At 42.6% G+C, this 13,138-nt stretch overlaps 1 long non-coding RNA gene across 5 annotated transcripts in view; it reads left to right on the forward strand.

The window, feature by feature from the left end:
- The window catches only part of LOC130275852 (uncharacterized), a 47,633-nt gene that overhangs the window by 1,452 nt on the left and 33,043 nt on the right, over positions 1 to 13,138 (forward strand). For 2 of the 5 annotated variants that reach the window (XR_008844926.1, XR_008844925.1), the window contains exons 1-2: positions 2,594 to 2,710; positions 3,832 to 3,973. This is a non-coding gene — a long non-coding RNA (uncharacterized LOC130275852). The other 3 variants (XR_008844927.1, XR_008844929.1, XR_008844928.1) reach the window with 3 other exon arrangements.

The raw sequence follows: 13,138 nt of genomic DNA on the forward strand, positions 1-13,138 counted from the left end.
GCTAAAGTACAACAGCCCCCGTTATGAGTCCACTTAAAATAGCGGATATGTCCTGAACTTGGGGGGTGACACCGTTCGATGGATATGAGGCATGATTGTACCCTTAGCCATGTATTCCTGGATCAGGGACGTGCACAGGTTGTCCAGAAAGGGGGCTTGAGCCCCTGCCCTTTGATGTTCCTCCTATAAGTGCCCTGGGGAGTCTGGTATCATTACGTGGGCATTTATATAAATAATTATAAGAAGTCCCTCTTTTCTTTTTAAGTTCAGCCCCTGCCCCTCAAAATTTTCTGTGCACGTCCCTGTCCTGGATAACCCAATTAAAGGGAATAATTGAACCCTGAGACCATCAATGAGTCCTGGCATTGGCTTAAAGAGTCACTTTTATCATTTAGGGTGCGTTCCCACAGGGCGTATACGCAGCGTATTTGACGCTGCGCAAAATTTACGGCAGCAGCGGGAAATACGCAAGTATTCCTTGCTCACTATACACACAGGGCTTTCGGGCGGAAGCCCTATGTGTGCAGTGAGTTTTGGAGGCGGAGCCGCTCGTCACAGTCACGCCGGCACACGGCCCCGCCTCCAAAACTCACTACACACATAGGGCTGACGCCGGAAAGCCTTGTGTGTATGGTGAGCAAGGAATACGCAGCGTATTTCCCGCTGCTGACGTAAATTTGGCGCAGCGTCAAATATGCTGCGTATACGCCCTGTGGGAACGCACCCTAAACGTGGATAAGGAAAAAATACATTGGGGGTAATTCATCAAAACCTGTCCGGAGGAAAAGATACTGAGTTGCCCATAGCAACCAATCAGATTGCTTCTTTCATTTTGAAAAGGCCTCTGAAAAATGAAGGAAGCAATCTGATTGGTTGTTATGGGCAACTCAGTAACTTTTCCTCTGGACAGGTTTTGATAAATCTCCCCCATTGTGTATATGTGGAAGCCAATGACCGCCTGATTTTATGGAGGATCGTTCAGCCACAGGCCATCACCAGTAGCTGCACTACGACACCAGTTGGATCCAATCTTGTGGACTGCAGCTGTCACACAGTCAGTACTGCTACAAGGAGTAATGGGGCAGAACCTTTAGCTAAAAGTTCAGCCCACCAACTTGTGCATCCCCTGGAAGTGCAAAACATGATACATTAGAAAGCCAGCACAGGCAACATGGATAATAATTTTGGTGCCAGTCAATGCGCAAAATTAAAAGACACTGCACACACAGTTCTGAAGGCGCATTCCAGTTGATCAATCCCCCCTCCCCCATGTAAGATAGGATGCTACGACACTGCGGCCAGGTATAAGACATTATCAGTCCTGTTAAGAGTGTTCCTTTAAAGGAGAACCCTAACTTAGCCGATCTCCAGAACAGGACCCGGCTCTCAGTGAGGAGCACGTGCTGCAGACGGCACACACTCCATTTATTTCTATGGGAGCGTCGGAGAGACCTGAGTACAGCACTTGGGCATCATCGTCGCTCCCATAGAAATGAAGGGATCGCGTTCCGTCTACCGGTAGACGACACATGCTCCTCATTGAGGGAGCCGGGGTCCCGTTCTGGAGATTGCGGGGGTCCCAGCAGTCAGACCCCCCCACACGATCAGCTACTTATCCCCTATCCTGTGGATAGGGGATAAGCTAATTTTGTCTGGAGTTCTTCTTTAAAGGGGTACTCCGGTGGAAAACATTTTTTTTTTTTTTTTTTTTTATCAACTGGTGCAAGAAAGTTAAACAGATTTGTAAATGACTTCTATTAAAAAATCTTTATCCTTCCAGTACTTTTCAGCAGCTGTATGCTACAGAGGAAATTCTTTTCTTTTTGAATTTCTTTTTGTTTTGTCCACAGTGCTCTCTGCTGACACCTGATGCCCGTATCAGGAACTGACCAGAGCAGGAGAAAATCCCCTTAGCAAACCTATGCTGCTCTGGACAGTTCCTGATACGGGCATCAGGTGTCAGCAGAGAGCACTGTGGACAAGACAAAAAAGAAATTCAAAAAGAAAGCAATTTCCTCCATAGCATGAAGCTGCTTAAAAGTACTGGAAGGGTAAAGGTTTTTTTAATAGAAGTACAAATCTGTTTAACTTTCTGGCACCAGTTGATTTAAAAAAAAAATGTTTTCCACCGGAGTACCCCTTTAAGTATACACTCCACATAGGAAAGCAATATGGCGTTACTGTAAAATCTCATACCATTACATTAGTATTTTCCAAACAGTGTGCCTCCAGCTGTTGCAAAACTACAACTCGCAGCATGCCCGGACAGCCTTCGGCTGTCCGGGCATGCTGCGAGTTGTAGTTTTGCAACAGCTGGAGGCACACTGTTTGGAAAAGACTGCATTACATCATTTAGAAAACACACCCATATATATTTTTATCTATCTATTTATTTATTTTTATTTATTTATTTACAAACAAAAAGATGTTCAATACACACAATGGGGGAGATTTATGAAAACCTGTGCAGAGGAAGAGTGGTGCAGTTGCCCATAGCAACCAATCAGATTGCTTCTTTCATTTTCCACAGGCCTCTAAAGAGGCCTGTGGAAAATGAAAGAAGCTATCTGATTGGTTGCTATGGGCAACTACACCACTCCTCCTCTGCACAGGTTTTGATAAATCTCCCCCAATGTTCATAGACACAATGGGCAGGCAGACCCTATGGTCTACATAGGGACCCTTTAGGCGACCACCTTTAAAAAAAAATGTAATGCTTGGTGTCTATTTGGAAACCTCCGCCTTGCTTGCGTAGCCTTAGGATATAATTTCGTATATGGTATTGATTATTGAGCGCAGTTGTGTAAAGGACGTTCTGCGGCTTTCCAAGTCTATTTTGTGTTTCCATCCAACATTTCAGCATCTCTGTTTGCAAAACACAGATCTTTTGGAACACAACCGTGACGCGCTGTAACAATCCGTGCGCCTTAGCCAGTCGGACATGATCAGGATGGGTTTTTCGATGCCACCAATGATTGGTTCTATTCATGGACAACAAGCAGAGGCCATAAAAATGGTGGGGATCAGGGGAGTAGCTATAGGCCGTGCTGAGGTAGCAGTCGCATCGGGGCCCTGGTGTCTATGGGGGCCCCAAAGTACATCTGCCCCATAAGTTACCAATATAAATATTGGCACATGGGGCCCTGTTGCAGATTTTGACTAGGAGCCCAGAAGCTACAAGTTTATAGAAAAAAAATTAAGAAAAAAATTTAAAAAAATAATTATTTCTATCCCCGGCCATCTCCACTGTAGCAGGTGGTTTCAAGATGTGATGATGTTGGACTGACCCACCCATCGATGACTGCCCGAAAGGATAATGACTTCAATGTGCAGACATCATTCACCCCCTATAAGGAACCATGTATCCGTCATGTCTTCTACCAGTGATTCATAATCTCAGGACATAACAAGACAATGAGGATACTCATCTACTCTGTGGTTATACAGATCATGAGTCTAATGCGAGTAAAACCATGACATGATCTTATTACCCAGGCTTTCAATGACAAGCCGGCACAGGTGCTGCTGACTGGCACCTGAATGCCCCCCTGGCCATTGCCTAATGCTAAAACAATCAAGGCAATCACATCTGTTAAACCTTATCCATACCACCACAAAGGGAGTAATGTGCCTTTCATTTCATATCTCCATATGCTAAGCTAGTTAGGAGGAAAGTCTATTTGGTTACACAAGGAGTCTATGAGAGGGGTGGGGTGCCATGGAACAGGTAGAGGTTATAAGAGGGTGCAGGCCGGACATATGGTGTAGGCTCGGCAGCCATGTTATGCGCCTATTTTGAACAGCCATTCTTTTATTTCTGTTTTCTTACAGTGGAAACTAGAGAGCAAATGGTGAGATCTGTCGGGTTCGACTGGAAGTGAAAATTACAGCTTACGAGGCCGTTCAAAGGAAAGAAGTCCAAATCTCATCTACCTCCTTGGCACCGAACCCCTGTCATTTCCAGCTGAAAATGGTAACTACTTTTTCTGCATATCTTGGGGGAGATTTATCAAAACCTGTGCAGAGGAAAGTTGCTCAGTTGCCCATAGCAACCAATCAGCTTGCTTCATTCATTTTTAGAGACCTCTGAAAAAAAAAGAAGCGATCTGATTGGTTGCTATGGGCAACTGGACAATTTTTCCTCTGCACAGTTTTTCATAAATCTCCCCCCTTAGGTTTAGTAGGAAAAGGCTCCGAAAAGCTCTGTGCTTTCTCTTGAACTGTAACTGTATTGGCTGTACCATGTAGTAGAGCTCTACCATGGAGAAGTGAGGCTGGGGCACCATCCTAGTATAGGTTCAGGCCACCATCATTTTTGTTATAGGAGTGCCCAATGCTTGTTTACCTACTCCCTCTCCCATCCATTGTAATGAAAAGGGTGCAAGGTGTATATTCGCACTGAAGGGTATAAAGAGGTCCCTCTGTCCCGTATGAGGAGACATGTAATAAATCGGGTGGGATCTAGGAGCTTTATGTTATTACTTTAGTGTGACATTTAAAGGGGTACTCCAGTGGAAATTATTATTATTTTTTTTTTAATCAACTGGTGACAGAAAGGTAAACAGATTTGTAAATTACTTCTATTTAAAAATCTTAATCCTTCCAGTACTTATCAGATGCCGTATTCTCCACAGGAAGTTCTTTTCATTTTGAATTTATTTTCTGTCTATCCACAGTGCTCTCTGCTGACACCTCTGTCCATGTCAGTGGTGTCAGCAGAGAGCAATGTGGTCAGACAGAAAAGAAATTCAAAAAGAAAAGAACTTCCTGTGGAATCATACAGAAGCTGATAAGTACTGGAAGGATTAAGATTTTTTAAATAGAAGTAATTTACAATTCTGTTGAACTTTTTGGCACCAGTTGATTTAAAAAAAAAAAATGTTTTCTTCCAGAGTACCCATTTAAGCTGGTGCTCTCCTGTCTGGTTTTTCAGCATCTAGTTAAAGGTTCACAATGTACATCAGAAGGAGAGCGGGCCCCCTATTTATGAATTCCATAGGATCTTCAAGGTCTGCTTCTAGGCCTGTACACATTAATTCTCACCTATTAATTACAATGCTTAAAGGGGAATTCTGAGTAAATAGAGATGGTCTCTTATTCGGGATCCTCAGTTCTTGGTCAGAGGATAAAACAACCTCAAAGAGCATTTCTTACTCTGGAGGACCTGACCTGTCCTTATTGTACAGATAGTCCATTCATTTTACAGAGATTTCTGTAATGCCTGATTTCTTTTGTGGTGGCGCTGTAGGGGAAGTTAACAGTTGCTTCCAGGGGCGCTTCATCAGCATCATCATTATCATCTTATTGGACAAGGCAGGGAACCCCTTTAAAGGTTTCATTTATTGTGCAGTACTTTCTCATAGGGCACAGTCTCTAAAATTAACCTTATCCTGGTTTTGCTTGTAGGTTAAGATTACTGGGGGAAGAGGAAACTTTTAAGACCCTTTTACATTCTTCCTTACTTCCCATTTCAAAAGGGTCAGTCAATTTTTGATAAACCTTGCTTGTTAGAGTAGACCCTCCAAAAATAAGCCATTCATGGAGAGTACTGTTGGTGACGCCCCCAGAGAAACCTGGCAGCAAGTGTTTGATTTTCCTGCAGCACCATCACAGGCGAATTAAGGAATTACACAAATGGCATTCATGGATGTGCAGGGAGTTCCAGGCGAAAAAGGGGCTCTTTATAGCCGCTCACGCAAATAGCATATGTTAATGGGTTTCCCAAGCCAGACAACCCCTATAAAAAATGAAAACCATATCTAGATGGAATGATAAAAGCTTAGTGGTACCCAGGCAAAAAGGAGTTAATACAGTCTTAATAAAGTAAAACAAAACAATGGAAGTGCCTATAGCCTCCAGTCTTTGTTCCAGACCTGATTCCGATTAATAAAACTCTTGTGCCCAGTACACACATATTGCTTCTTTTAATATATTTACAGTTTAGGCTATGATGTATGCATTTCCAAAGCTACATTTTATCCAGGCATTTCATAACTAAGATAAAGAGCAGTCCTTGGCAAACATGGAACATCTTTTGCGATTTTTTTTTTTACATCCTCTTAGTAGGGTTAGTATCTTAATACAATTAGGAATAGATTACCAGATCTGGATCTTGGAATCTGGAAGGGAAAGTGTTAATACAATAGGCTATTGTCAAGGGATAATCTCTTTAAATGTCTCTATTGATTCATCTGCTATCAGGCGCTTGTCACTATTTCATTAAATTCTGATTCTCGTGTCAAGCCTTCATTGCGGGGAACTGAAGCCTTAGCAACATTTCCAAACGTTTCGTCATGGTAGTCTGGAGGCAGCCAAGAGCTGTGGAGCGCACATTATCATTTTGAGTGAGCTCAGAATTGGAATTATCCAATCACCTTAGCTCTAAGGCTATTTTATGACCACAAAACCTTATCTACACCAAAGAATGACACTAAACGAACTCAATCAGCCTTGGCTTTATGGTGGTCATGACCATGTATGGTCCTGTGGTGTTCCATACAGATGACATCACCGGTAAATTACCCACAACGTCTTCTATATAGTAGTGTCATGAGACTGTTAGATGTCTCATTTAAAGTACATAGCTGGGTACATGCCTCAACGCCAACAATGATCCTTATTACTTTGCTTTGGCTTTTTATGAGACAGTGTGAAAAGTATTTTTGGCCAATGAAGAACACTTGATATTTGTCCTAGGGCAAAACAATTGTAACAGCATAGCAGTAAAACAGTCAGGTGGTGCCCATTCACCTTAGAGAGTCAGTATTATCAAAGTCCAGTGTGTATTGGCATTAACTTTTGTATGTCTATCCTTAAAGGGGTATTCCAACTATGAAAATTGAAATGAGTTGATATGAAAAACTTTTTTTTTTCATATCAACTAGCTCCAGAAAGTTAAAAAGATTTGTAAATTACTTCTATTAAAAAATCTTAATCCTTCCAGTACTTATCAGCTGCTGAAGTTGAGTTGTACCTTTCTGTCTGACAACAGTGCTCTCTGCTGACACTTCTGTCTGTCCCAGGAACTGAAAGCAGCAAATCCCCATAGCAGTAAATCCTCATAGCAAACCTCTCCTGCTCTGGACAGTTCCTGAGACAGAGAGAGGTGTAAGCAGAGAGCACTGTGGTCAGACAGAAAAGAACAACTCAACTTCAGCAGCTGATAAGTACTGGTAGAATTAAGATTTTTTTAATAGAAGTAATTTATAAATCTACTAGGTGATAGGTGGAATAATACTAGCGTTGGAATGGTTCCCTTTAACGGATGCCTAGATACACAACTGTGGATCCTGGCTAGTTTCCACCAAAAATATACAAGACTAATACAAAGAAAAAGCGTGTGAATCGGCGCGCAATAATGAGAAAAAGTGGGTTAATGTACTTACAAATAATGGTATTCAAGAGGGGGAAATGATAATAACAAGATGTTCAGCTGCAGTTGGTACTTGAAGAAGTGTACTGATGCAGTTACTTTGTTCAAAGACAATAGAGGTAGAGGTCTCCTGGTTCTTGCCGCTCTACTCCGCGATCCTTTCTATTCTGCGATCGCATGCTGTGGAGGTCCTAGGGAGTAGCAAGGGGTTTATTCTGATAGCAGAGTTCCAGGAGATGGTGATAGATGTCCAGGTGGTCAGCGGGTACAGCGGGCATATATCATGGTGTAAATCCTTAAATAATGATGTGGACTTTAATAACCAAACGGGATTGATGTAACACACTTTGTAGTGACTTTACATATACTGCTCGGTAATTACTTCTAAAAGTGTCATCAAAATGGAGATCTGTTTGGGAGAATTTACTTCCAGGGAAAATGTGCGTGATTACTGAGGATAGTTCAGTATAAATAACTGTAGTCTGCTACCACCATCTATCTCTGACGAAGGTCGGTGTTCCGACAGAAACGCGTTAGATCATTATTTTGCCCCCTGTGCCCTGCTGTAATCCGTGATGTAACATAGCAGTCCACAGACTACAGTGAACTTTGAACCAACTGTCAGCGTGGTAGCACCGGTGAGACGCTTCCGGCCGGAGCAGATCTCCCGGTGTCTGTACCCGCTGACCACCTGGACATCTATCACCATCTCCTGGAACTCTGCTATCAGAATAAACCCCTTGCTACTCCCTAGGACCTCCACAGCATGCGATCGCAGAATAGGAAGGATCGCAGAGTAGAACGGCAAGAGCCAGGAGACCTCTATTGTCTTTCAACAAAGTAACTGCATCAGTACACTTCTTCAAGTACCTACTGCAGCTGAACATCTTGTCATTATCATTTCACCCTCTTGCATACCATTATTTGTAAGTACATTAACCCACTTTTTCTCATTATTGCGCGCCGATACACACGCTTTTTCTTTGTATTAGTCTTGTAATTTATAAATCTGTTTAACTTTCTGGAGACAGTTGATATGATTTTTTTTTTATTTTCATGGAATACCCCTTTAAGAACAGTGAAAGCTTAGATAGGACCTATGGGGGAGATTTATCAAAACCTGTGCAGAGGAAGAGTGGTGCAGTTGCCCATAGCAACCAATCAGATTGCTTCTTTCATTTTCCACAGGCCTCTAAAGAGGCCTGTGGAAAATGAAAGAAGCAATCTGATTGGTTGCTATGGGCAACTGCCCCACTCTTCCTCTGCACAGGTTTTGATAAATCTCCCCCTATGGGTGATGCCAAAAACATGAGCTTCCACCAGCTGAGTCTAGACTGTCACTTGGGTGGTCATCACCACTCAGTTCTCAATGGTGGGAATTAGAGATGAGCGAACTTACAGTAAATTTGATTCGTCACAAACTTCTCGGCTCGGCAGTTGATGACTTATCCTGCGTAAATTAGTTCAGCTTTCAGGTGCTCCGGTGGGTATGAAAAGGCGGATACAGTCCTAGGAAAGAGTCTCCTAGGACTGTATCCACCTTTTCCAGCCCATCGGAGCACCTGAAAGCTGAACTAATTTATGCAGGAAAAGTCATCAACTGCCGAGCCGAGAAGTTTGTGACGAATCGAATTTACTGTAAGTTTGCTCATCTCTAGTGGGAATGCTCAGGTTCATACCAAATTTAGAGCAGTGGTGACCTCTACCTTGACAGTCTATGGACATTGCTGCAGTCTATGGATTGTCAAGAGGCAGTCAGAAGGAGCTGGTGATCGACCATTTGACAGTCTAGGCCCTCATTAGCTTATTTGGTGCCACCAATTCTAATGGCAATGATTGTTAATCAGCAGGGTGAGTGGCAAATCTGTGAAACGGCATCTCCACATGAATGATGAGGGCTGACATTTCCAGAAGAGGCCACGTGTCCTCTTTAAAGGGGTTATCCAAGAAGAGAAAAACACAGAATTTTTAAAAACGTTTTTTGAAAAACAGTTCCATGTCTGTCTCCAGGTTGGGTGTGGTTTTACAACTTGGCTCCATTCACTTCAATGGAACTGAGCTGCAGAACCACACCCAACCTGGAGACAGACTGGGAGCGGTTTTTGAAAGAAATTTCCTGTGTTTTTCTATTCCTGAATAACCCCTTTAAAGCATTATTGTCATTTAATTAAACACACAAATAAGTCAACTGTTAGGATCAGTGGGGTCTCAGGCTGAGAACCCTCCGATCATTAGATCAAGTGAAGAACACGGTAGCGCACTTGACTCCCCAGACTCAGAGCTCAATGGAGGAGATGGGATCCATAGACCATAACAGACCCTATAACTAGAGAGACTGAGCACTGTGTACTTCACCAAGCTATATCTAATGATCGGAGAGGGTCTCGGCACAGAGACCCGGACCAATTTAAACTTGAGCAACATTTTACGTTTTTAGGCATCACCAGTACATGTACTATCATATTGCAGTCCAGTGTTTCCCGACCAGGGTGCTTCCAGGTGTTGCAAAACTACAACTCCCAGCATGCCTGGACAGCCAAAGGCTGTCCAGGCATGCTGGGAGTTGTAGTTTTGCACCATCACGAGGCACCCTGGTTGGGAAACACTGCTTTAGTCAATAAGTAAGATCTTTATTGCTTTCTAGTCATTTCATGAGTACAAAGGAATATTTTTGTCAACTTCCCAACAGTCCCAATTTTTCTGTACATAGGGGTGTAGTTATGCCAATTTTCACCAATAGGGACTGTCCGATGCTTCTCCCCTAAAGTAAATAGGAATGGCACAAAACCCCAAAAGAATTGGTTTGAAATGAAAGCACGTTGTTTGCAACTCCATTTTAGAGGTACTCCAGAGAAAAAAAGGAGGTGCCAGAGTATTATACAGATTTGTAAATTAATTCTATTTAAAAATCTTAAAGGGACACTGTCAAATTCAGAAACTTTTTATATGTTGTAAATATTGGCAAAACAATAACCTTTCTAATATACTTCATAAGAAAATGTTATTTTCTATTTATAGAAATCATGGCTTATAAAACAGACTCCACACCATCCAGAACACAATCCTGTCCGTCTGCAGTAGTGTTGCTCGCGAATATTCGCAATTCGAATTTTATTCGCGAATATCGCATATTCACGAATATAGCACTATATATTCGAAATTACGAATATTCGCTTTTTTTTTTCACTGTACACATCACAGTGATCCTCCCTCTCTGCTTCCAGCTTGTGTGGTGTAAAGAAGGCTCTAATACTACTGTGTGAGACCGCCGGGCGAATATTGATCCCTCCCTTCTGCTGCTTCTATCAAGTTACACTGGTATACTTGCTATAAAGTTCATACATTTTCACACATGCAAATTTTCGCATATACGAATTTACGCATTTTCGAAAAAAATTTGAATATTACGAATATGGAAATTTAGCAAATATATGACAAATTTTCATCCATATATTTGCGAATATTCGCGAATTCGAATATGGCCTATGCCGCTCAACACTAGTCTGCAGCATCATCTTTGTCTACAGGCTGGGCCAAAGTCCAATAAGTAAGGGTGGGACTAGCACTCCTCTGTGCTTACTCCTGTCCTATCAGACTGCAGCAGGGGGAGATGATTGTCTGCAGTGATTGGATGAAGAGACCAATCACTCAGGGAGCACACAGTAAGAACACGCCCCCTCCAAAGCACAGAATTAAAAACCAAGTGAGCAACAGTTACATAGTATTTGTGAGAAATATAGGTCCTAGATACATAAATGATACAGTCATGGCTGTAAATGTTGGCACCCCTGACATTTTTCAGGAAAATGAAGTATTTCTCACAGAAAAGGATTGCAGTAACACATGTTTTGCTATACACGTTTATTCCCTTTGTGTGTATTGGAACTAAACCAAAAAGGGAGGAAAAAAAGCAAATTGGACATAATGTCACACCAAACTCCAAAAATGGTCTGGACAAAATTATTGGCACCCTTTCAAAATTGTGGAAAAATAATATTGTTTCAAGAATGTGATGCTCCTTTAAACTCACCTACGGCAAATAACTGGTGTGGGCAATATAAAAATCCCACCTGAAAGCATATAAAAAGGAGAGACAACATGGACAACAGAAAGAGGAGAAGAGAACTATCTGAGGACTTGAGAATCAAAATTGTGGAAACATATGAACAATTTCAAGGTTACAAGTCCATCTCCAGAGATCTAGATTTGCCTTTGTCCACAGTGCGCAACATTATCAAGAAGTTTGCAACCCATGACACTGTAGCTAATCTCCCTGGGTGTGGACAGAAGATAAGCAGCCCCAAACAAGTTCCAAAGATAAGCAGCCCCAAACAAGTTCCAAAGATATTCAAGCTGTCCTGCAGGCTCAGGGAGCATCAGTGTCAGCACGAAATATTCATCGACATTTACATGAAATTAAACGCTATGGCAGGAGACCCAGGAGGACCCAACTGCTGACCCAAAAAATGACAAAATGAGACTGCATTTTGTCAAAATTAACTTGAGGAAGCCAAAATCCTTCTGGGAAAATCTCTTGTGGACAGATGAGACCACTATAGAGCTTTTTGGTATATCACATCATTCTACTGTTTACCGAAAAAGGAATGAGGCCTACAAAGAAAAGAGCACAGTACCTACAGTGAAATATGGTGGAAGTTCAAGGATGTTTTGGGGTTGTTCTGCTGCCTCTGGCACTGGGTGCCTTGAATGTGTGCAAGGCATCATGAAATCTGAGAATTACCAACGGATTTTGGGTCTTCCAGCAGGACAATGACCCCAAACGTATGTCAAAAAGCACCCAGAAATGGATGGCAACAAAGTGCTGGAGAGTTCTGAAGTGGCCAGCAATGAGTCCAGAGCTAAATTCCATTGAACACCTGTGGAGAGATCTTAAAATTGTTGTTGGGAAAAGACCTGGAGCAGTTTGCAAAGGAAGAGTGGTCCAACATTCCGGCTGAGAGGTGTAAGAAGCTTATTACATGTGCCTGCTCGTAGCGGCAATACGCCGCTACCAGCAGGCACACTGCGATGTGCGAGTCGCAGATGTGCGAGTAAGCCGCGCACATCGCTGCACTGTGTCTGCTCATAGCGGCGTATTGCCGCTACCAGCAGGTACATATATAGCCAGCATACAGCGGGGCCTTCACCAGCGGATCCGCAGCGAAATACGCAGCGAAAATCCACGCGTGTGAACGTACCCTAAAATGGTTTATGGGAATGTACGATACAGTTTATAAAGGGGGAGGGAAAGTACAAACTCTGAAGACAGGAATTCTGCTGTCATCACATGTGGTGCTCGGACAAGTATCGGTGACTATCAGCCATACACAGCCAGTTATGGTTAGCACTTGGGTTGTTGAGTCATGAAGCACTTTAATTTCTATGTGAATTAAAATACATCACTGAAATGGAGGCGATTTCCTTAAGCAGCAGGTCTTGATAGAGATGCAGACAGAACTGACTCATCGGAGCTTTGTTTTAACCCCCTCCACTCCGGCAGGGAAATTGTACAAACTATATAGCAGTGTTTCCCAACCAGTGTGCCTCCAGCTGTTGCAAAACTACAACTCCCAGCATGCCTGGACATCCGAAGGCTGTCCGGGCCTGCTGGGAGTTGTAGTTTTGCAACAGCTGGAGACACACTGGTTGGGAAACACTGCTTTATATAATACAGTATAACTTCTTAGATGACCACCTAGGCTAGGGCGTAGTATGTTTTATTAAAAAAATGATAATAAATTATCCCAAAGGCTATGATAGTAACAT

Source organism: Hyla sarda, chromosome 6 (assembly GCF_029499605.1).
Source record: "Hyla sarda isolate aHylSar1 chromosome 6, aHylSar1.hap1, whole genome shotgun sequence".
NCBI classification, from domain to species: domain Eukaryota; kingdom Metazoa; phylum Chordata; class Amphibia; order Anura; family Hylidae; genus Hyla; species Hyla sarda.